This window comes from Phocoena phocoena, chromosome 11 (genome assembly GCF_963924675.1).
Source record: "Phocoena phocoena chromosome 11, mPhoPho1.1, whole genome shotgun sequence".
In the NCBI taxonomy this organism is placed as follows: Eukaryota; Metazoa; Chordata; class Mammalia; order Artiodactyla; family Phocoenidae; genus Phocoena; species Phocoena phocoena.
This window is the reverse complement of record NC_089229.1, coordinates 68658168-68663927: the sequence shown is the minus strand read 5'-3', so window position 1 is coordinate 68663927 and position 5760 is coordinate 68658168. Positions and strand designations below refer to the sequence as shown.

At 38.7% G+C, this 5760-nt stretch overlaps 1 pseudogene; it reads left to right on the top strand.

The window, feature by feature from the left end:
* Positions 1-761: 761 nt before the first annotated feature.
* On the top strand, positions 762-2009 carry LOC136130797 (eukaryotic initiation factor 4A-II pseudogene; annotated as a pseudogene).
* Positions 2010-5760: the final 3751 nt, after the last annotated feature.

Here is a 5760-nt window from a genome sequence, read left to right as displayed (position 1 = left end):
ATTCATATCAAGTTGAATTGCATTTCGAAGTATACTAGACCAGGAGTTAAGAGACCATATTTAATCCCAGGTGTACTATTAATAATCCCAAGTAGCTTGCTGCAAACTACTTTTTCTCCTTCAAACTCCATTTTTCCAACTATAAAATAAAATGTTTAGAAGGAAGATCTAGGGTACCTTCCAGGCCCCAGATGCAGATCCTGATACATAGTATTCATTCATTCATTTATTCATTTATTTATCCGTTCAACTGATATTTACTGGGTATCTTGTCTGTGTCAGGTGTTGGAGATACAGCACCTGGGATACAGCAATGGAAAAAACCATCAGAAGCCCCTACTCTCCTGGAATTTACATAGCCATGATGGGATACAAATAATAAATCAACAAGTAAATGCAGTAATTTCAGATAGCTGTAAATGCCGGTAATATGATTAAATGTCTGATGCGGAGCAAGGATTTGGTTTGGGTACATATGTACAGATTGATGTACAATGCATAATATATTTGCCCCACAGTGCTTCATATCTGAGTGATGTTTAACTGCAACTTTCCTTGAAATTAGATTTTTGTACCCACTGGTATAAACAGCAAAAATAGCTTATAGACATCTTATATATTGTTCTTTATAGATTAGCTGCCCAATTTAGGCAAAATCCCTTTTAAAATATAATTATAATCTGGAGCATATAGACAGAATATTAACATAGAAGTAAAAAGGTATTAGCTTTCCAGTCGGGCACTGAGTGGTTCATTGGATCATGTCTGGTAGCTCCACGGATTATAACAGAGAACACGGCGGCCCAGAGGGAATGGAGCCCGATGGTGTCATCGAGAGCAACGGGAATGAGATTGTGATAACTTTGATGATATGAATTTAAAGGAGTCTCTTCTTCGAGGCATCTATGCTTATGGTTTTGAGAAGCCATCAACTATTCAGCAGAGAGCTATTATCCCGTGTATTAAAGGGTATGATGTGATTGCTCAAACTCTGTCAGGTACTGGCAAGACAGCCACATTTGCTATTTCCATCCTGCAACAGTTGGAGATTGAGTTCAAGGAGACCCAAGCACTAGTATTGGCCCCCACCAGAGAACTGACTCAACAGATCCAAAAGGTAATTCTGGCACTTGGAGACTATACGGGAGCAACTTGTCATGCCTGCATTGGTGGAACCAATGTTCGAAATGAAATGCAAAAACTTCAGGCTGAAGCACCACATATTGTTGTTGGTACACCAGGGAGAGTGTTTGATATGTTAAACAGAAGTTACCTTTCTCCAAAATGGATCAAAATGTTTGTTTTGGATGAAGCAGATGAAATGCTGAGCCGAGGGTTTAAGGATCAAATCTATGAGATTTTCCAAAAATTAAATACAAGTATTCAGGTGGTGTTGCTATCTGCCACAATGCCAACAGATGTGTTGGAAGTGACCAAAAAATTCATGAGAGATCCCATACAAATTCTGGTGAAAAAGGAAGAATTGACCCTTGTAGAAATTAAACAGTATTATATTAATGTTGAAAGAGAGGAATGGAAGTTGGATACACTTTGTGACTTGTACGAGACACTGACGATTACACAGGCTGTTATTTTTCTCAACACAAGGCATAAGGTGGACTGGCTCACTGAGAAAATGCATGCCAGGGATTTCAGTTTCTGCTCTGCATGGTGACATGGACCAGAAGGAAAGAGATGTTATCATGAGGGAATTCTGATCAGGGTCAAGCCATGTTCTGATCACTAATGACTTGTTGGGGTCGATAGCAGCAGTTGATGACGAGATGGCACTCAGAAACGGCGTTGACGTAATTTAGGACGTGGAATCATAAGTGAGACAGCACACTGTCTGAATAAAGAGCGAAATTGGCAGAGGGGGTCAATTTGGGAGGAAAGGTGTGGCTATAAACTTTGTTACTGAAGGAGGCAAGAGGATTCTTCGTGACACTGAGACTTTCTACAATACTACAGTGGAGGAAATGCCAGTGAATGTGGCTGACCTTATTTAATTCCTGGGATGAGATAGTTTTGAATGCAGTGCTCGCTTTTGCTGATAGGCGAGCACAACGTGCATTGTGCTTCTTTCTTTGGGAATATTTGAATCTTGTCTCAATGCTCATAGCGGATCAGAAATACAGATTTTGATAGCAAAGCAACATTAGTCATGAGCTCTTGTGAGGAAAGTCGTTGGCTTTATCCTCTTTAGAGTTAGACTGTTGGGGTGGGTATAAAAGCTGGGGTCTGTAAAATCTTTCTTTCTTAGAAATTTATTTCCTAGTTCTGTAGAAATGGTCATATTAGATATTCTCTATCATTTAATAATATACTTGTGGACTAAAAGATGTAAGTGCTGTATAAAATCAGCCAATTATGTTAAACTAGCATATCTGCCTTTATTGTGTTTGTCATTAGCCTGTATAGAAAGGTCTTTTTTTGGGGGGGGCGGGGGTACGCGGGCCTCTCACTGTTGTGGCCTCTCCCGTTGTGGGAACACAGGCTCCGGACATGCAGGCTCAGTGGCCATGGCTCACGGGCCCGGCTGCTCCGCGGCATGTGGGATCCTCCCGGACTGGGTTACAAACCTGTGTCCCCTGCATCGGCAGGCGGACTCTCAACCACTGCGCCACCAGGGAAGCCCGCAGAAAGGCCTTTAAAATTGATTTTTTTAGAAAGCATTTGAATGCATTTTGTTTGGTATTATATTTATTCAATAAAGTATTTAATTAGTGCTAAGTGTGAACTGGACCCTGTTGCTAAGCCCCAGCAAGCAATCATCCTAGATAGGGTTAAACGTTTACCCCAGTAAAATTGCCATATTGCACATGTCTTAATGAAGTTTGAATGTTAAATAAATTGTATATTCACTTAAAAAAAGAGAAGATATTAAAGTGAAAAGGATATGAGAAGAGGGTCATTCAGTTGTTCATCCATGGGGCACCATGATAGATCAGAAGTTGATTAATACTTGCCATGTCCAGAAAGGAAGCACAAAGGTAGAATCAAGAAGACCATGCTTACTGATTTGATTTTGCATGGATTATGCACACTTATGTTTCAATTTCTTCTTTTATTAAATGATGAAAATATTTGTCCCTCTCTATTTTCCATTGAAGACAAAAAGATAAATTTATAATTTCCCTAAATTTGAGATGCTATTTGCTACCATGTGCATACTGAGTTCACAAAAGGCATATTCATCACTAAAGCAATCTGCATGTGCAGTGACGGTCAAGTACAGCTTTGTTAGGATGGGTTTCGAAGGTATGCATTGTCACTATACAGTGATTGCCATTTTTAAAATAAAAATCAAGTCTATGTTTTAAATCATACAGAAATCCCTAAAGTTTTCCTCTTAGCTGATTTGGTGAACAAGTTCTGTATTTTACAAACATCTCACCTATAAACGACTTCAAATAGTACTGTGCAAAATGCAACAGAAATGCAAAATAATGGACAAATAACTCAAACTGTGGTGATGAAAGATGTCTATTTCATTGATATACTTGTTCACATAGGAGATTTGGAAAATAATGTTAAGTATGCCTCATTCTCTCAGAATTCCACAGAGGAGTGGATGAGGATCTTCCCTTTACATGGACAACATATCAAATGTAAAAACCTTTTTTTTAATAGGCCAAATTGTACCTCCCTAAAACAAAGATGGGTTGAACCCAGAACACTAATCACACCAGCTTCTAAGCAGAACAGCTGCTGCCACATCAAGATGCTCTGGGCAAAGATGAGTGGAATAAGTTGGCCTTTGCCAAGGAAACTGTAACAATGTAACTGCAAAAAAAACAAAAAACATCCACTCAATTTCCAAAAGTGACAAAATACTCTGAGAAAATACCTTAAAGTCAGAGTTAAAGATACTACCACTACTTATTTAGAGCTAAAATTTCTCTTCCACAATATGGAAATAAAGAATACACAATTAAACCATTTTAGATAAGATTTATTTACTTGTACAGAAAGTTTTTATCTCAAGATAATATACATTTTTCAATCTGTTTAAAAAACAGTAAATAATGACCTACTGTACACTGAGGAAACTACTAAACAATCTTTAAAACAATTATTTGGTAATTATAAATGCTCTGGAAATAAAAGAAAATTTCTTTTAAGATAAAAGCTTCTAGTGATACTGAGAATCTAGTGATCCTGAGATATAACAGGAAAACTTATTCCAACTTAAAAAAATGTATATATGATGCTCAGAAGTGTCACACTGGCTATGTCATTAGAAACACAGAGCATTTTTCTGGGTGCCATTGTCCACAAGGCCCCATGACAGGCGCAGTACAATTGTGTCCTGACCCCCGAGCTTTAAAACAGGACATTTGTAAGCAAGTGTTTCTCTTTCTTATCTTTCAGTCCTTTGTTCTTTGCTTGAGGTACACAGGCACAGCTGTCACAGCATAGACAAAGTTGTGGACAGGGGAAATGGTCTGGATAACATCAAACTGGCTATGCTACGACCAAAGATTGAGAAGAACTGTCCAGTCACAGACGTTTTGTGACGTGACTATGATCTTTTCCCCCTTGGATCCAGAATCAATTTGCATCTTTTTTTTTTTTTTTTTTTTTTTTTTTTTGCGATACATGGGCCTCTCACTGCTGCGGCCTCTCCCGTTGCGGGAGCACAGGCTCCGGACGCGCAGGCTCAGCGGCCATGGCTCAGGGCCCAGCCGCTCTGCGGCATGTGGGATCTTCCCGGACCAGGCACGAACCCATGTCCCCTGCATCGTCAGGCAGACTCTCAACCACTGCGCCACCAGGGAAGCTCTGCATCTTGTTTTTTAGATTAAATATGGAACATGAATTTACTCAGTGGAACTCTTTACTTCTGCTTCCAATTTGAGAGAATACACTTTGCTCTAGTGGCCCTGGGATCCTCCAAACTGATATGAATGGCTACAATTCTGTGCATGGCAGTGATCCTCAGTATGTGGCAGTAAGGGGCTACAAGTGTATTCTTCCCTAATTGTGGATGTAAAATAAATAAAGAAAATGTCTTTTTAATCTTAAGATAATATTTTATTTCACTGGCACACCTCCATGGCAATAGCAGAGACCAGGCTTCTAACACTGCATTAAATCTATAGAGCAAACATAGCACATAAAAATTTTTAAAATATGAGAAAAATAAAATGTGTTTTAACTCTCAAGGTATAACCAAATAATACTTGATGGTTGACACAGTGCACCTTAACTTACTCCTATTTCTTTTAATTTACTTTCACTGTCTTTTCCTCCTTCTCCATTCATTATCTTCTTTTAAAGTATTCAAACTGCCCACATGGATTTAATAGTAGCTCAGTTTATATCAGTCATTAATGTTTCCTTAAAAACAGCATAACTCATAAGAATCCTCATTACTTTTAACTTTATTGCTGTTGGTCAGTCAACATCTTATAAATGCTACATGTCCTTGAAATATTTTTGTTAAGTTTTTGAAGATACAGAAGCACCAATGAAGAATGAAGGAAAGAAGAATAAACCCATGTGCTTGGGCGAAGAATGGCAGGTATGTCGAGGTCCATAATCAGCTTACCTGATTGCTGTTTTGACACCTACTGCAGAGACATTGTGAAAGCTGACAAGATAACAGCCCACACATGTATGTCACCAATCTGGGGTGGGAGGCAAATCAGATGAACTCTGTCTAGCCCTTAGAGCTTTGATTTTGTTGTTTGTGATGATGGTGCTGCATATACTTACAGGAATAGAGTCATTTGGTACTTATTGAAATATGTATTA